This window comes from Oncorhynchus keta, chromosome 30 (genome assembly GCF_023373465.1).
Source record: "Oncorhynchus keta strain PuntledgeMale-10-30-2019 chromosome 30, Oket_V2, whole genome shotgun sequence".
Taxonomy (NCBI): domain Eukaryota; kingdom Metazoa; phylum Chordata; class Actinopteri; order Salmoniformes; family Salmonidae; genus Oncorhynchus; species Oncorhynchus keta.
In genome coordinates this window covers 21,894,837-21,912,880 of record NC_068450.1, presented here as the reverse complement: position 1 = coordinate 21,912,880, position 18,044 = coordinate 21,894,837, and the positions used below count along the sequence as shown (strand labels likewise).

Here is an 18,044-nt window from a genome sequence, read left to right as displayed (position 1 = left end):
ACCTTCAAGCTGCATACTGGACCCTATTCCAACTAACCTACTGAAAGAGCTGCTTCCTGTGCTTGGCCCCCTATGTTGAACATAATAAATGGCTCTCTATCCACTGGATGTGTACCAAACTCACTAAAAGTGGCAGTAATAAAGCCTCTCTTGAAAAAGCCAAACCTTGAACCAGAAAATATAAAAAACTATTGGCCTATATCGAATCTTCCATTCCAGTCAAAACATTTCGAAAAAGCTGTTGCGCAGCAACTCACTGCCTTCCTGAAGACAAACCATGTATACAAAATGCTTCCGTCTGGTTTTAGACCCCATCATAGCGCTGAGACTGCACTTGTGAAGGTGGTAAATTACCTTTTAACTTCTTCGATATAGGGGGCGCGTTTTTCATTTTTGGATAAAAAAACGTTCCCGTTTTAAACAAGATATTTCGTCACGAAAAGATGCTCGGCTATGCATATAATTGACAGCTTTGGAAAGAAAACACTCTGACGTTTCCAAATCTGCAAAGATATTATCTGTGAGTGCCACAGAACTGATGCTACAGGCGAAACCAAGATGAAATTTCAAACAGGAAATGCCCCAGATTTTGAAAGTGCTTTGTTCCAATGTCTCCTTATATGGCTGTGAATGTGCAAGGAATGAGCCTACACTTTCTGTCGTTTCCCCAAGGTGTCTGCAGCATTGTGACGTATTTGTAGGCATATCATTGGAAGATTGACCATAAGAGACTACATTTACCAGGTGCCCCGCTTGGTGTCCTCTGTTGCAATTATTGCGCAATCTCCAGCTGCGTGCATTTTACCATTTGCTTCAGAGGAGAAACCAAACTGCCACGAATGACTTATCATCGAATAGATATGTGAAAAACACCTTGAGGATTGATTCTAAACAAAGTTTGCCATGTTTCTGTCGATATTATGGAGTTAATTTGGAAAAAAGTTTAGCGTTGTAATGACTGAATTTTCATTTGGACATTTTCTTAGCCAAACGTGATGAACAAAATGGAGCGATTTCTCCTACACAAATAATATTTTGGGAAAAACGGAACATTTGCTATCTAACTGAGAGTCTCCTCATTGAAAACATCCGAAGTTCTTCAAAGGTAAATTATTTTATTTGAATGCTTTTCTTGTTTTTGTGAAAATGTTGCCTGCTGAATGCTAGGCTTAATGCTATGCTAGCTATCAATACTCTTACACAAATGCTTGTGTAGCTATGGTTGAAAAGCATATTTTGAAAATCTGAGATGACAGTGTTGTTAACAAAAGGCTAAGCTTGTGAGCCAATATATTTATTTAATTTCATTTGCGATTTTCATGAATAGTTAACGTTGCGTTATGGTAATGAGCTTGATGCTATAATTACGCTCCCGGATACGGGATTGCTCGACGCAACAGGTTAATGGCATCAGACGGAGGCTCTGTATCTGTCCTCGTGCTCCTAGACCTTAGTGCTGCTTTTGATACCGTCGATCACCACATTCTTTTGGAGAGATTGGAAACCCAAATTGGTCTACACAGACAAGTTCTGGCCTGGTTTAGATCTTATCTGTCGGAAAGACATCAGTTTGTCTCTGTGAATGGCTTGTCCTCTGACAACTGGAAATTTCGGTGTTCCTCAAGGTTCCGTTTTAGGACCACTATTGTTTTCACAATATATTTTACCTCTTGGGGATGTCATTCGAAAACATAATGCTAACTTTCACTGCTATGCAGATGACATACAGCTGTACATTTCAATGAAACATGGTGAAGCCCCAAAATTGCAAAAATCAGAAACTTTTTGTCCAAAAATTATGCAGAAAAATTAATCCATGCTTTCGTTACTTATAGGTTAGACTACTGCAATGCTCCACTTTCCGGCTACCCGGATAAAGCACTAAATAAACTTCAGTTAGTGCTAAATACAGCTGCTAGAATCCTGACTAGAACCAAAAAATGTGATCATATTACTCCAGTGCTAGCCTCCCTACACTGGCTTCCTGTTAAGGCAAGGGCTAATTTCAAGGATTTACTGCTAACCTACAAAGCATTACATGGGCTTGCTCCTACTTATCTGATTTGGTCCTGCCGTACATACCTACACGTACGCTAAGGTCACAAGACACAGGCCTCCTAATTGTCCCTAGAATTTCTAAGCAAACAGCTGGAGGCAGCGCTTTCTCCTATAGAGCTCCATTTTTATGGAATGGTCTGCCTACCCATGTGAGAGACGCAGACTCGGTCTCAACCTTTAAGTCTTTACTGAAGACTCATCTCTTCAGTGGGTCATATGATTGAGTGTAGTCTGGCCCAGGAGTGTGAAGGTGAACGGAAAGGCTCTGGAGCAACGAACCGCCCTTGCTGTCTCTGCCTGGCCGGTTCCCCTCTCTCCCCTATTACAGGGGCTGAGTCACTGGCTTACTGGTGCTCTTTCATGACGTCCCTAGGAGGGGTGCGTCAGTTAAGTGGATTGAGTCACTGACGGGATCTTCCTGTCTGGGTTGGCGCCCCCTCTTGGGTTGTGCCGTGGCGGAGATCTTTGTGGGCTGTACTCGGCCTTGTATCAGGATGGTAAGTTGGTGGTTGAAGATATCCCTCTAGTGGTGTGGGGGCTGTGCTTTGGCAAAGTGGGTGGGGTTATATCCTTCCTGTATGGCCCTGTCCGGGGGTATCATCGGATGGGGCCACAGTGTCTCCTGACCCCTCCTGTCTCAGCCTCCAGTATTTATGCTGCAGTAGTTTATGTGTCGGGGGCTAGGGTCAGTCTGTTATATCTGGAGTACTTCTCCTGTCTTATCCGGTGTCCTGTGTAAATTTAAGTATGCTCTCTCTAATTCTCTCTTTCTCTCTTTCTCTCGGAGGACCTGAGCCCTAGGACCATGCCTCAGGACTACCTGACCATGCTGCTGCTCCAGTTTCAACTGTTCTGCCTGCGGCTATGGAATCCTGACCTGTTCACCCGACGTGCTACCTGTCCCAGACCTGCTGTTTTCAACTCTCTAGAGACAGCAGGAGTGGTAGAGATACTCTTAATGATCGGCTATGAAAAGCCAACTGACATTTACTCCTGAGGTGCTGACTTGCTGCGCCCTCGACAACTACTGTGATTATTATTATTTGACCATGCTGGTAATTTATGAACATTTGAACATCTGAACATCTTGGCCATGTTCTGTTATAATCTCCACCCGGCCTGGTTCCTCTCAAGGTTTCTTCCTAGGTTTTGGCCTTTCTAGGGAGTTTTTCCTAGCCACCGTGCTTCTACACCTGCATTGCTTGCTGTTTGGGGTTTTAGGCTGGGTTTCTGTACAGCACTTTGAGATATCAGCTGATGTACGAATTATGTTGCAGGTGAAACCAGGTGAAACCCAGAGGATAAACCATTCAGATTTTTGTCGTTGAGATCACTCTCTTTTCAATGAGTTGTCATAGGGAATCCACATTTCTAAGGGACCTTCTTCCAGTTCCTAGCGCTTCCACTGGATGTCACCAGTCTGTAGAAATTGGTTGAGGTTTTTCCTTTGTGTAATGAAGAAGTAGCCCTGTTCAAAACGAGGGTCACTTCAAGTGTACTGTTTGTTAAAGGGGGGTGACCAGAAAGGTAGCATCAGATTGTTTTCTTCCTGTATTGAACACAGATCATCCTGTCTTCAATTTGATCAATTATTTACTTTAGAATATAAGTTGTATTACAAAAGAAGTTTGAAATGTTTTGGCAAAGTTTACAGGTAACTTTTGAGATATTTTGTAGTCACGTTGCGCAAGTTGGAACCAGTGTTTTTCTGGATCAAACGCGCCAAATAAATGGACATTTTGGATATATATTGACGGAATTAATTGAACAAAAGGACCATTTGTGATGTTTATGGGACATATTGGAGTGCCAACAGAAAAAGCTTGTCAAAGGTAAGGCATGATTTCTATTTTTATTACTGCGTTTTGTGTCGCGCCTGCATGGTTGAAATATGTTTTCTCTCTTTGTTTACGGAGGTGCTACTCTCAGATAACAGCATTGTTTGCTTTCGCCGAAAAGCCTTTTTGAAATCTGAAATGTTGTCTGGATTCACAACACATGTAGCTTTAATTTGGTATCTTACATATGTAATTCCATGAAAGTTTGATTTTTATAGTAATTTATTTGAATTTGGCACTCTGCATTTTTTCTGGCTTTTGGCCAGGTGGGACGCGTCCCACATATCCCAGAGAGGCTAATGTGCACTGTCCCTGTACAGATAAAATAAAATAAACTCAAACTCAAACACTAACACACACACACACACACACACACACACACACACACACACACACACACACACACACACACACACACACACACACACACACACACACACACACACACACACACACACACACACACACACACACACACACACACACACACACACCTGCTGCTACCAGACTCTTATTATGATTGCTAAATACTGCACATTTAAACACTTGCCTCCCATTCCCCCCTTTCCAAAACACATGTAAATATTGGACAATAAATTGTGCCTCCTGTATTATATTTATCCTAAAAATGTTATTATATTCCACTGAGACATTTAATTTATGTTCGTCTTCTTATCTTTTATTATTTGTTATTGTTGTTGCATTGTCGAGAAGGATGATGGTTGTCACATAGTATGTTGGGTTCGTTTTTACTATCAACTCCATTATAACCATATTGTTCCCGGGACATTGCCACTTCCACTATACAATAAATCCCAAGCTCCTTTGTGCTGTTGCAATAGAGACATCCTTTCTCAGTAAACACCAACATATTTGGCTGACATATCAAAATGTATTAGGAATATGCAGTGTGGAGAGCGTTTGCATATTGGGAAGACATCGTAGAGTGATCAGAATAGAATGTTGACGCCTGGCCGACATATAAAAGATGTAGAACTGTAGAATTTAGAATGTAGGTACATCTTTAATACATCTGTGAGACGTCTTGCCAATTAGCAAACAGAGTCTAAACTGGATCCTCCCAATGTATTCTGTATATGTTCGTTGGGCAGAGGTATCTGTGCTATCTGGGTTTGTTGACTCTCTCTCACACACATGTTTTCTGTCACACACCCACACATGTACACAAACACATACATGAACACAAACACACACATGTACACAAACACACACATGTTCACCAACACACACATGTACACAAACACACACATGCACACAAACACACACATGCACACAAACACACACATGCACACACCAATTTACTCCAAATGTAATATGTTATTCTCAAGGCATAAAATGCTGAATTTTATTAGGAAGATGGTTTGACCAAAGAAAGACTATTTCTAAGACTGTATGCTATACTGCCTCACTTCCTGTTACAACAGGGAGAAGCTACCAACAAACACTGTGACAATCAACCCCATACTGTGTGACATCTAACCCCATGATGGGGCTGGTTGTAACAAGTGGACAGAGTGTGTTTGATGGCCCAGCTAACTGGATGTTCGTCCATGATTTGGCCCCGTCGTGGAATGGGCTCATTCCATTAAACGTACCTGTCATCCCAGCTCCCGTCGGACCCTGGCTTTCATTCGACAACATTTTTGGTGGCCCACCATGGTTCCTGACATGGTTCCTCCACATTCGTCGCAGCCTGCACTGTGTGCACAGAACAAGACTCAGCGGCAAGCTCTGGCTGGCCTCCTTCAACCACTCCCTGTTACTCACTTTGTCACTGTTCTCCCCCCATCAGATGGCAACACCCCCATCCTTACGGTTGTGGATAGGTTTTCCAAAGCCGCATATTTTATTGCCCTTCCCAAAGTTGCCCTCAGCCAAGGAGATGGCCCCGCTTATGGTGCAACACGTCTTCCGGATCCATGGACATGGTCTCCGATCGTGGTCCTCAGTTCTCATTCAGGTTCTGGAAGGCATTCTGCACCCTGATTGGGTCATCGGCCAGCCTGTCCTCCAGGTTTCATCCCCAATCTAACGGCCAGTCGGAGCGAGCCAATCAGGACTTGGAGATGACTCTTCGTTGCCTAGTCTCTGCCAACCCCACCACCTGGAGCCAGCAACTCATGTGGGTAGAGTACGCCCGCAACACCCTTCTCTGCTCAGCCATTGGTCTCTCGCCCTTCAAGTGTTCCTTGGGTTACCAACCTCCGCTCTTCCCTGAGCAAGAGGAAGCAAGAGGAAGCAGTCAGCATACCCTTGGCCCAGATGTTAGTCTGCTGTTCTGAAGACCACCTTCAGGTATCGGCGACAGGCGGACCACCACCGGACTCCAGCTCCCCTCTATCATCTCAGGCAGAGGGTATGGCTCTCCACTCAGGATCTGCCCCTAAGGGTGGAGTCCTGTAAACATTCCTCCGGTGTTATCAGCCCTTTCCCCAGTGTGGTGCCAGGACAACAACCTCTCCCTCAATGTGAGCAAGACAAAGGATCTAATCATGGACTACAGGAAAAGGCGGGTCAAACAGGCCCCCATTAACATCGACGAGGCTGTCGTGGAGCGGGTCGAGAGTTTCAAGTTCCTTGGTGTCACCATCAAACTATTATGGTCCAAACACACCAAGACAGTCGTGAAGAGGGCACGACAACACCTTTTCCCACTTGGAAGATTGAAAATATTTGGCATTGGTCGCCAGAACCTCAAAGTTCTACAGTTGCACAATCAAGAGCATCCTGACCGGTTGCATCACTGCCTGGTATGGTAACTGCTCGGCATCTGACCGTAAGGCGCTACAGAGGGTAGTGCGTATGGCCCAGTACATTACTGTGGCCAAGCTTCCTGCCATCCAGGACCTACATACTAGGAGGTGTCAGAGGAAAGCCCAAAAAATATCAAAGATTCCAGTCACCCAAGTCATAGACTGTTTTCTCTGCTATCGCACGACAAGCTGCAAAACATGGACCCGTACAAATCAGCTGGGGTAGACAATCTGGACCCTCTCTTTCTAAAATTATCCGCCGCCATTGTTGCAATCCCTATTTCCAGTCTGTTCAACCTCTCTTTCGTATCATCCAAGACTGGAAAGCTGCCGCGGTCATCCTCCTCTTCAAAGGAGGTGGCACTCTAGACCCAAACTGTTATATACCTATACCCATCCTGCCCTGCCTTTCTAAAGTCTTCGAAAGCCAAGTAGTTAATAAACAGATCACTGACCATTTTTAATCCCACTGTACCTTCTCAGCTGTGCAATCCAGTTTCCGAGCTGGTCATGGGTGCACCTCAGCCAGGCTCAAGGTGCTAAAAGATATCATAACCGCCATCGATAAAAGACAGCACTGTGCAGCCGTCTTCATCGACCTGGCCAAGGATTTCGACTCTGTCAATCACCGTATTCTTATCGGCAGACTCAACATCCTTGGTTTCTCTAATGACAGCCTCGCCTGGTTCACCAACTACTCCTCAAACAGAGTTGAGTGTGTCAAATCGGAGGGCCTGTTGGCCGGACCTCTGGCAGTCTCTATGGGGGTACCACAGGGTTAAATTCTCGGGCCGACACTCTTCTCTGTATATATCACCGATGTCGCTCTTGCTGCAGGTGATTCCTTGATCCACCTCTACGCAGATGACACCATTCTGTATACCTCTGGCCCTTCTGTGGACACTGTGTTAACTAACCTCCAAACGAGCTTCAATGCCATACAACACTCCTTACGTGGCCTCCAACTGCTCTTAAACACTAGTAAAACTAAATGCATGCTTTTCAACCGTTCGCTGCCCGCACCTGCCCGCCCAACTAGCATCACTACTCGGGACGGTTCTAAGTTAGAATATGTGGACAACTACAAATACCTAGGTGTCTGGCTAGATTGTAAACTGTCCTTCCAGACTCATATTAAACATCTCCAATCCAAAATTAAATATAGAATCGGCTTCTTGTTTCACAACAAAGCCTCCTTCACTCACGCCGCCAAACATACCCTCGTAAAACTGACTATCCTACCGATCCTCGACTTTGGCGATGTCATTTACAAAATAGCTTCCAATATTCTACTCAGCAAACTGGATGCAGTCTATCACAGTGCCATCTGTTTTGTTACCAAAGCCGCTTATACCACCCACCACTGCGACCTGTATGCTCTCGTCGGCTGGCCCTCGCTACATATTCGTCGCCAGACCCACTGGCTCCAGGTCATCTATAAGTCGATGCTAGGTAAAGCTCCGCCTTATCTCAGCTCACCGGTCACGATTACCACACCCACCCATAGCACACGCTCCAGCAGGTATATCTCACTGGTCATCCCCAAAGCCAACACCTCCTTTGGCCGTCTTTTCTTCCAGTTCTCTGCTGCCAATGCCTGGAACGAATTGCAAAGTCTCTGAACCTGGAGACATATATTTCTCTTACTAACTTTAAACATCAGCTATCTGAGCAGCTAACGTATCGCTGCAGCTGTACATAGCCCATCTGTAAATATCCCACCCATTCTACCTACCTCATCCCCATATTGTTTAAAAAAAAAATCCTGCTCTTTTGCACACCAGTATTTCTACTTGCACATCACCATCTGCTCATTGATCACTCCAGTGTTAAATTTAGCAAAATTGTAATTACTTCGCTACTATGGCCAATTTATTGCCTTACCTCCTCACGCCATTTGCACACATTGTATATAGAATTTCTTTTTTTCTATTGTGTTTTTTGACTGTACGCTTGTTTATTCCATGTGTAACTCTGTGTTGTAGTTTGTGTCGCACTGCTTTGCTTTATCTTGGCCAGGTGGCAATTGTTAATGAGAACCTGTTCTCAGCTAGCTTACTTGGTTAAATAAAGGTGAAATAAATCAAATAAAAAATAAAAAAGCGTGCCAGAGCACCAAGTCTAGGACCAAAAGCCTCCTTAACAGCTTCTACCCCCAAGCCATAAGACTGGTGGACAATTCATCTATTAACATTTAACTATTTACATTGACAACCCCTCCCCCTCCATTTGTTTTTTACACTGCTGCTACTCGCTGTTTATTTTCTATGCATAGTCACTTCACCCTTACCAACATATGACCTCGACTAACCTGTACCCCTGCACATTGACTCGGTACAGGCCTCATTATTGTTTGTGTTGCTTTTTAATTTTTTACTTTAGTTTATTTGGTAAATATTTTCTTAACACTTTCTTGAACTACACTGTTGGTTAAGGGCTTGTAAGTAAGCGTTTCACGGTAAGGTCTACACGTTGTATTCGGCGCATGTTTTTTTATTTATTTTAATTTTACCTTTAACCAGGCAAGTCAGTTAAGTCAGTTAAGAACGTCATTTTCAATGACGGCCTGGGAACAGTGGGTTAACTGCCTGTTCAGGAGCAGAACGACAGATTTGTACCTTGTCAGCTCGGGGGTTTGAACTCGCAACCTTCCGGTTACTAGTCCAACGCTCAACCACTAGGCTACGCTGCCGCCCCTCTGTGACAAATCAAATTTGATTTGATCTCTAAAATCCTTCGCCCCTCTGCTGTTTGTCTTCTGTTGCACTTTTCATGTGTCTCAGGTTAAATTGGCCCTTTGTCCCCTGTTTCAAGGCCCACCATTCTCCCCCCTCATCGATGGCCATCCGGCGTACATGGTGAGGTGCCTCCTGAGTGTTTGACCTCGGGGCAGGGGATTCCAGTACCTGGTTGACTGGGAGGGTAAAGACCCTGAGGACAGGTACTGGATCCCCGCTAGTGTAACAGTATACTTTTAAACCGTCCCCTCGCCCATACCCGGGCGCGAACCAGGGACCTTCTGCGCACAACGACAACAGTCACCCTCGAAGCATCGTTACCCATCGCTCCACAAAAGCCGCGGCCCTTGCAGAGCAAGTACTTCAAGGTCTCAGAGCAAGTGACGTAACCGATTGAAACGCTATTTAGCGCACACCGCTAACTAAGCTAGCCGTTTCACATCCGTTACACTCACCCCACTTTTGACCTTCCACCTTTTTCCGCAGCAACCAGTAATCCGGGTCAACAGCATCAATATAACAGTATACTTTTAAACCGTCCCCTCGCCCATACCCGGGCGCGAACCAGGGACCTTCTGCGCACAACGACAACAGTCACCCTCGAAGCATCGTTACCCATCGCTCCACAAAAGCCGCGGCCCTTGCAGAGCAAGGGGAACTAGTACTTCAAGGTCTCAGAGCAAGTGACGTAACCGATTGAAACGCTATTTAGCGCACACCGCTAACTAAGCTAGCCGTTTCACATCCGTTACACTAGGAACATCCTGGACCCAGCCCTCATCGCTGAGTTCCATGTCTCCTATTTTCCCGATTATCCCCTGTGTATTTACACCTGCGTTTGGTCTGTCTGTTGCCAATTTTTGTTTTAGTCTTTCCAGTTCTGACCTGTTTTCCATGCCCTGACCCTGAGCCTGCCTGTCGTTCTATGCCTGCCTGACTCTCATTAGGATTCCTGATCTCTGCCTGTCCTGGACCTGCCATTTGCCTACCCCTTGTAGATAATAAATCTCTGAGACTTAATAAACCATCTGCCGCCTGTGTCTGCATCTGGGTCTGCATCTGTGTCGTTACAGACCTTGGTCTTTCTATTAATGTTAAAAAGAGTCTTGTGAGATATACTGGTGCTGAGAAATACACACCAGTATATCTTAAAAGACTCTTTTCAACAAAAGTGTGCCAACCAACCCCTACAGTGTCACTGTTATAATAAAGTGATGGGTGCTCAAAGTTTTGTAGCTATCACAATTGTCATGTCTCTCCTGGTCGAGGATCCAAGGCCTCAGATCAGCTTGGCAAATGGCTGACAGATAGCCAGATCCCCCTCTCTCCCACAGGAGGGTGGGGGGCTGGGACGGTTTTATGACACCTCACCCCAATCGTAAATTGTAAGTAGCAGACGACTCCTTTTGGTCTCTAGTATCAAGATTGAGATGTCTTTGTTACAGAGACATTTTGCAGCCCGAAAACTCTAACGTCCAAAGAGTAAACTTTGGAACAATATTTCTAATATAGGAACAGTCAGTGGGGATCATATTGCTTTCATTTTGTGATGAGATTAAACACTGTATGAACCAAATACTATAACTTAGGAAGGAAACCCCCCTTCGGCTGTTAAGTTTCCATCCAATATGATGTTAATACAATATGAATAACCATGAAACTGTTTTTATTAAGATAAGAATGTGAATTTAGTTCTCTAACAAGGACATAGTTTTCATGTCCGTTGCACATTAACTAAGCCACTCCCTGACTGAGGTCAGAATAACATGTCAGTGTGATGGAACTGCTCTTTTCAACCAGAATGCTTAAAAGGTTTCGTTAAGAATTAACATAGGAGACCAGCAAACAGCAAGCAGACAATCACTGGTGAATCATTGAAGCCACAGCGAACTAAGAAGGACATTGTGATCTCTGGTGGACAACCAGAGCCTTACACCCATCAAGCCAATCCCGATAGAACGCTTGAATGGTTTCAACAGAGAGACGACGAACAAAGACATCTACACGTAAATACATTGCATTTCTTACCCAAACGGGCGGCGGTTCATGTGTAAGGTATATGGTTACTGTGAGCGTAGTTTCCAAATGTACGATAAATGTCCCTTTTTCGCTATCTCTCTATTTTCCCCACCCCTTTTCCATCTCTGTGTAATGAGCTGTCATATCTTGTCAGTCCACTAGGGACTTTTGTCTCATGTAAGTGTGTATGTGTATTCTGTGTTATTATTTATTTATGTAGTAAATAAATAATTAAATCAATTTGTGTAGTACTGAATAATCACAAAAGGTAGGGGTTCGTGCATATTCAAGAAGTCTGCGAAGTTCAGAATGAGACTGATTTGAGGTAATGATTAATAAGTGACTGTAATCGATATACAACTTATATACAGTTGAAGTCGGACGTTTACATACACCTTAGCCAAATACATTTCACAATTCCTGACATTGAATCCGAGGAAAAATTCCCTGTTTTAGGTCAGTTAGGATCACCACTTTATTTTAAGAATGTGAAAAGTTGAGAGAATGATTTATTTAAGCTTTTCTTTCTTTCATTTCCCACATTCCCAGTGGGTCAGAAGTTGACATTTGGTAGCATCGCCTTTAAATTGTTTAACTTGGGTCAAACATTTTGGGTAGCCTTCCACAAGCTTCCCACAATGAGTTGGGTGAATTTTGGCCCATTCCTCCTGACAGAGCTGGTGTAACTGAGTCAGATTTGTAGGCCTCCTTGCTCACACACGCCTTTTCAGTTCTGCCAACACATTTTCTGTAGGATTGAGGTCAGGGCTTTGTGATGGCCACTCCAAAACCTTGACTTTGTGGTCCTTAAGCCATTTTGCCACAACTTTGGAAATATGCTTGGGGTCATTGTCCATTTGGAAGAACCATTTGCGACCAAGCTTTAACTTCCTGACTGATGTCTGGCGATGTTGCTTCAATATATCCACATAATTTTCCCCCTCATGATGCCATATATTTTTTGAAGTGCACCTGTTCCTTCTGCAGCAAAGCACCCCCACAACATGATGCTGCCACCCCCGTGCTTCTCAGTTGGGTTGGTGTTCTTCGGCTTGCAAGCCTCTCCCTTTTTCCTCCAAACATAACGATGGTCATTATGGCCAAACAGTTCTATTTTTGTTTAATCAGACCAGAGGACATTTCTCCAAAAAGTACGATCTTTGTCCCCATGTGCAGTTCCAAACCGTAGTCTGCCTTTTTATGGAGGTTTTGGAGCAGTGGCTTTTTCCTTGCTGAGCGGCCTTTCAGGTTATGTCGATATAGGACTCGTTTTAATGTGGATATAGATACTTTTGTACCTGTTTCCTCCCGCGTCTTCACAAGGTCCTTTGCTGTTGTTCTGGGATTGATTTGCACTTTTCGCACCAAAGCATGTTCATCTCTAGGAGACAGACCACGTCTCCTTCCTGAGCGGTATGATGGCTGCATGGTCCCATGGTGTTTCCACTTGCGTACTATTGTTTGTACAAATGAAAGTGGTAACTTCAGGTGTTTGTAAATTGCTCCCAAGGATGAACCAGACTTGTGGAGGTCTACAATTGGTTTTCTGAGGTCTTGGCTGATTTATTTTGATTTTCCCATGATCTCAAGCAAAGAGGCACAGAGTTTGAAGGTAGGCCTTGAAAAACATCCACAGGTACACCTCCAATTAACTCAAATGATGTCAATTCGCCTATCAGAAGCTTCTAAAGCCATGATATCATTTTCTGGATTTTTCCAAGCTGTTTAAAGGCACAGTCAATTTAGTGTATGTGTCAAGATCGTTTAGAGATGGATTGGACCAAGGTGCAGTGTGGTGGGCGTACATTTTACTTTTATTTAAATGACACTGAAAAAACAACAAAATACAAAAACGAACATAAAGCTACATGCAGTGCAGAAAGCAACTACTCACAAACAAGATCACACAAACTAAAGGTAGAAAAAAGGCTGCCTAAGTATGATCACCAATCAGAGACAATGATAGACTCTGATTGGGAACCATACTCGGCCAACAAAGAAATAGAAAAACTAGATTGCCCACCCAAATCCCGACCTAACCAAATAGAGAAATAAAAAGTATCTCTAAGGTCAGGGCGTGACAGTATGTAAACTTCTGATGCACTGGAATTGTGATACAGTGAATTATAAGTGAAATAATATGTCTGTAAACAATTGTTGGAAAAATGGCATGGGTCATGCACAAAGTAGATGTCCTAACCGACATTCCAAAACTATAGAATATTAATTAACAAGAAATTTGTAGAGTGGTTGAAAAATGAGTTTTAATGACTCCAACCTAAGTGTATGTAAACTTCCGACTTCAGCTGTATCTTTAGAGCTTAATTCGGGAGAAGGTAACTCTGTAAACAACTTATTCCGTGCTGCCCCAAATTCCAAATGAGTTCATTGTTACATGATTCATTTAATTGAGTAGCAATTAAACCTTGTTAGTGGATTGAATAAATAAAACTCATCAGATTAATGAAAGTCACGTCCCAACACAATAAAATAAAGAAAATACTGCATAACTCTAATTTTTAATACCATTAGGCCTATGAAAGTGAACCAACACAAAACTCCACCATGCAAACCAAACAATGGAATCTGAACGTTTGACATATCTACCACTGATTTCTGTACTCCTAAATCAAACCAAATCAAAGTTTATTTATTATTACACAGATTTGCTGATGTTACAGCAGATGCAGCAAAATGATTATGCTTCTAGCTCCAACAGTAAGTAATATCTAGCAATACAATAACAATACACACAATACAAAAGTTTAAAAATACCAGTGACTAACCAGGGCCCAGATTTTTCTTATGCAAAAACTTAAGAAGCTTATGCAAAAACTTAAGAAGCTTATTCTTATGCAAAAAAACAAGAAGTTCGTAAGTGCAATTCCTCAACATCTTAAGATTTCATGATTTTCTTATGAACTTCTCAAATATCTTCTTGTGAATCTTATTAAGTTGTTTGTTGCTAGGCAACCAGTTTAACAAACTATCTCCTACAAATGGAAATCATGTCAGCATATTTCTGACTGAGATTACTGTTCTAAAACATGTTCTGGGTTTACAATAATCAATATTGAAACTTTCAGTTGAAGTTTGTGTGAATGTTCAATTGCTTTTATGAGCTTATTCTCTCACTGCCCAGAGTTTAAAACAAGGGTTTAGCTATCATGGAATTAAGAACAAATCTAATAACTTTATTTTCTAGAATCACAGGAGAAATAAATTATAAATAGTGCAAGAACATTTCCAATAACCTTTTTAAGGAATGTCAACTTTGCTTAACTATAGTCATAAGTAATAAGTCTATAGTTAAGGAAAAAATGGTAGTTAAGAAGAAATGTCTTAAGAATGTTTTGTGAATCTGGGCGCAGGTTTCCATCTAACTGTTTTAAGTGAGTAAAGTACATTTCGGATAAGACAGGCCTGATGGAAAAAGAACATTTGTTGGTTAACTTCCAAATGTCGACAAAACTAATTCTGCTAGACAAGATGGGATCCTTGTGTGTCAGTAAAAGTAATTATGTGAGAAATATTGATATAATAACAATCATATCGAAGTAAGAGTCACAAGATGACATGTGTGGTCCTCCCACTATGACTCTGTCGGGAAAGCGAGCAGTTTATTAGGCTACAGATGAAATCAATTATGATCTTGCACTTTTATCCAGAATAGTCTCATCATGTAGGCCATAAACGCACTGTATCTGCAAGCTGTTGGCTAGAGCGTACGTGCCAATACCAGTGGGCACACTCGCTATATAACATTGACATTTTTTAAAATGTGATGGAAAGCCATTTGTATTTTTTATTCGGTACATGGGAATTTAATCACAAAAGGTATTGTTATGTGCACTACGTCATCATGCACACAATTTTATCAGCAACAAGTCAATTTGATGGAAACATTTCTGGTGAGAAAAGGCACATGTTTTTATGCATATTTTAAATTATTCACATGAAAATCTGTCGCCAATTGGATGGAAACCTAGCTACTGTTATGAATTCCTCTCAAATGTAGGCTATACCACAGGTATCGGAGAAAGAACAACATAGATAGTATCAAAGAATAACATAGATAGTATCAAAGAATAACATAGATTAATCAAATAATCATTTAGATAGTATCAAAGAATAACATAGATAGGTACTACTGTATGTTGTCTGTTTTGCTTCCAGAGTCAGTGTTAGTGGTTGAGAGGTGTTTATTTGTATGAGTATGGCCCGAGCTGTTTGATTCCTGAATGCATGACCAGGTATCAGTAGGAGGGCTGCCAAGCATCAGTAAGTCAATCACTTCTGCTTAGTTTAACTGAACTGTTTTATTGATCCTCTAGCTCTTTGATGTCCTGCAACAGATGGTCTTGCATCAAGAGTAAAACAGCATAAGGATTTATCCATTTATTAAATCTTGGCAAAACTTTTCAACTCTCAGGAAAAACTTTTAATGAATGGAGCTCAAAAGCGCAGGGTTGTGGTCAATTCCATTCTAATTCAAATTCTCTGCAATGCTTTTCAATTATGAAGATTTTGAATTTGAATTGGGGATTGGTTCACTTTTTGAGTTGACTGGAATTTAAATGGAATTGACCCTAACACTGCAAAATACTTTTCTCTTTCCATGGTAACTAAGAAATATATCCTATAACATATTATACAAAGTGTAAAATGGATGGCTACATTTCAGCTATCAGGCATCCAGGCCCATGTGATGCAGCAGCCAACTATCAGATTGACTGAATCTCATAACAAATTAATTGAACTTGGCCTGGACATTGTCATACATGAGATCCCATTGAGTACAGCTATCGGACCAGTGTTGTGGAGTAGTGAGTTACATGTGGTTCAACTAGTAATGTAATGACATTTTTGCTGTAGCTTGGTGGCAGTTGAACTAAATTCAAATCTTGGTAGTGTGTTCAGTAGTTAATTACTGTTTTGCTATATAGCGATGTAACTAACTACTTGAACTACACACTACTTTCTTTTGAGAAAATAAAATATGGGTGAAGTAGACAACAATTTCCTTTAGTTTTCAGCATCAGACTGGCCTAATTCTCATTTGAAACATAGTTTTTGTGTTTAATAGGCCAAATGACACATTCTCTTAACATCTGAGTCCAGTGATCTACCCTTTTCTATTCTATGACATTTCAGATTTTCATATGATAATTTTTCACAAAGTAGTTTGGATTTTTCAGAGTAACTTTAGTTAATTAAACTATATTTTTCTTAATGGTAGCTTTAGTTTAGCTCAACTTCTTCCAGTGTGAAGTAATTGGTAGCTTGGTAAACTATATTTTCAGAGTAGCTTCCCCAACACTGTATAGGGCACACATGTAGGCTACACATGCAGAACTGATCATTTTCAAAATGGTCAACCTATACTTATATAATCTAAGGTGTGTCAACGGTCTCTCTCTGGTTTGGGGGTTGGGGTGCAACACTAAAAAGTCAGATACATTTTTGCTGAACTTGTGCTCTTATTTAAAGTTAATGAAACATCACGTATCACGTGAAGTGTTTATTTATGCCAATGTAACTGCACACAATTGGCATAAGTGCAGCAAAGCTTGAAAATAAAACGAATGTAGAAAATGTGCAATGAAGCCAGCAAACTGCAAGGTACTGTATTATGTCCATACACTATCAAACAGTTCTGTAACCATAGACTATAATGCATTGATCTTTAACATATGATGGTACATAGGCTACACATTTTAGAATAGATAACTGTACATCACTTCCAAATTGTTTCCATACAAGCGTGCATAGAGACAGTTATAGCAGTTATTAGCCTACAACTGTGTAATGTGTATTTTTAAGAAACATTCTGAGTAATTAAATATAGCCTACAAAATGAATGTACTCTAGTTTATATACACATGAGATGTGAAACCACATAATTCATTATTCAAGAAATTATCCAAACTATCCAAAGCTTCAAGATGCCACTCCCTGATAAAATACTCTTAAACTCTCCATATAGCTTTGAAATTAATTGCAATGGTGTACCTTCCATTTATATATTTTAGTTTTAAGTTAGATGTTAGTTTAGTTAAATGTTAGTGTGCTGCCAGACACTTACTTTTAGCGATTCCAGGCTGGACAGAAATGTCCAATCGGGACAGCAGCTCTTATTGGAGAATGTAGCACACCCCCAACCACGTGCTGCTCTGACGTCCACCGAAGAAGAAAATGTGGACTTTTAGAATACGTTTTTTAAATATTTACATATGCAGGAGCCAGGAGGGGAGGGCACAGGGCATCATGTATTGTTGTGAGAGCTCAGTTATCAGCGACATACAGGTATGTAAAAGTCAGTGCACAGTCAGGTGAACAAAAAATACATGGGCCTTCTGATGGAAACGTCAATTTAAAGCGGCAATCAGTAGTTGGAACAATAACAAATCACTCCTGTTGTGGTAAAAAGCTGAGGGATGGGGCTGGAGAAATGAAACCACTCTCAAATGTATAGACAGACACCTATGGATGCAAGGACTGACCATCCGTGATAGCACAATTATAGTTTTAACCATGTTTTGATGGTATATAGTGTTTGTTTACATGTACTTTGTTTACAAACATTGGAGTAGCATCAACTTTTATTGTGGGTTATG

At 41.7% G+C, this 18,044-nt stretch overlaps 1 protein-coding gene across 1 annotated transcript in view; it reads right to left on the bottom strand.

The window, feature by feature from the left end:
* The window catches only part of slc7a2 (solute carrier family 7 member 2), a 60,222-nt gene extending 42,657 nt beyond the window's left edge, over positions 1 to 17,565 (bottom strand). The window contains exon 1 of the mRNA XM_052488033.1: positions 17,513 to 17,565. The gene's annotated coding sequence lies outside the window, so the exon portion shown is untranslated. The remainder of the gene's footprint in view (positions 1 to 17,512) is intronic.
* Positions 17,566 to 18,044: the final 479 nt, after the last annotated feature.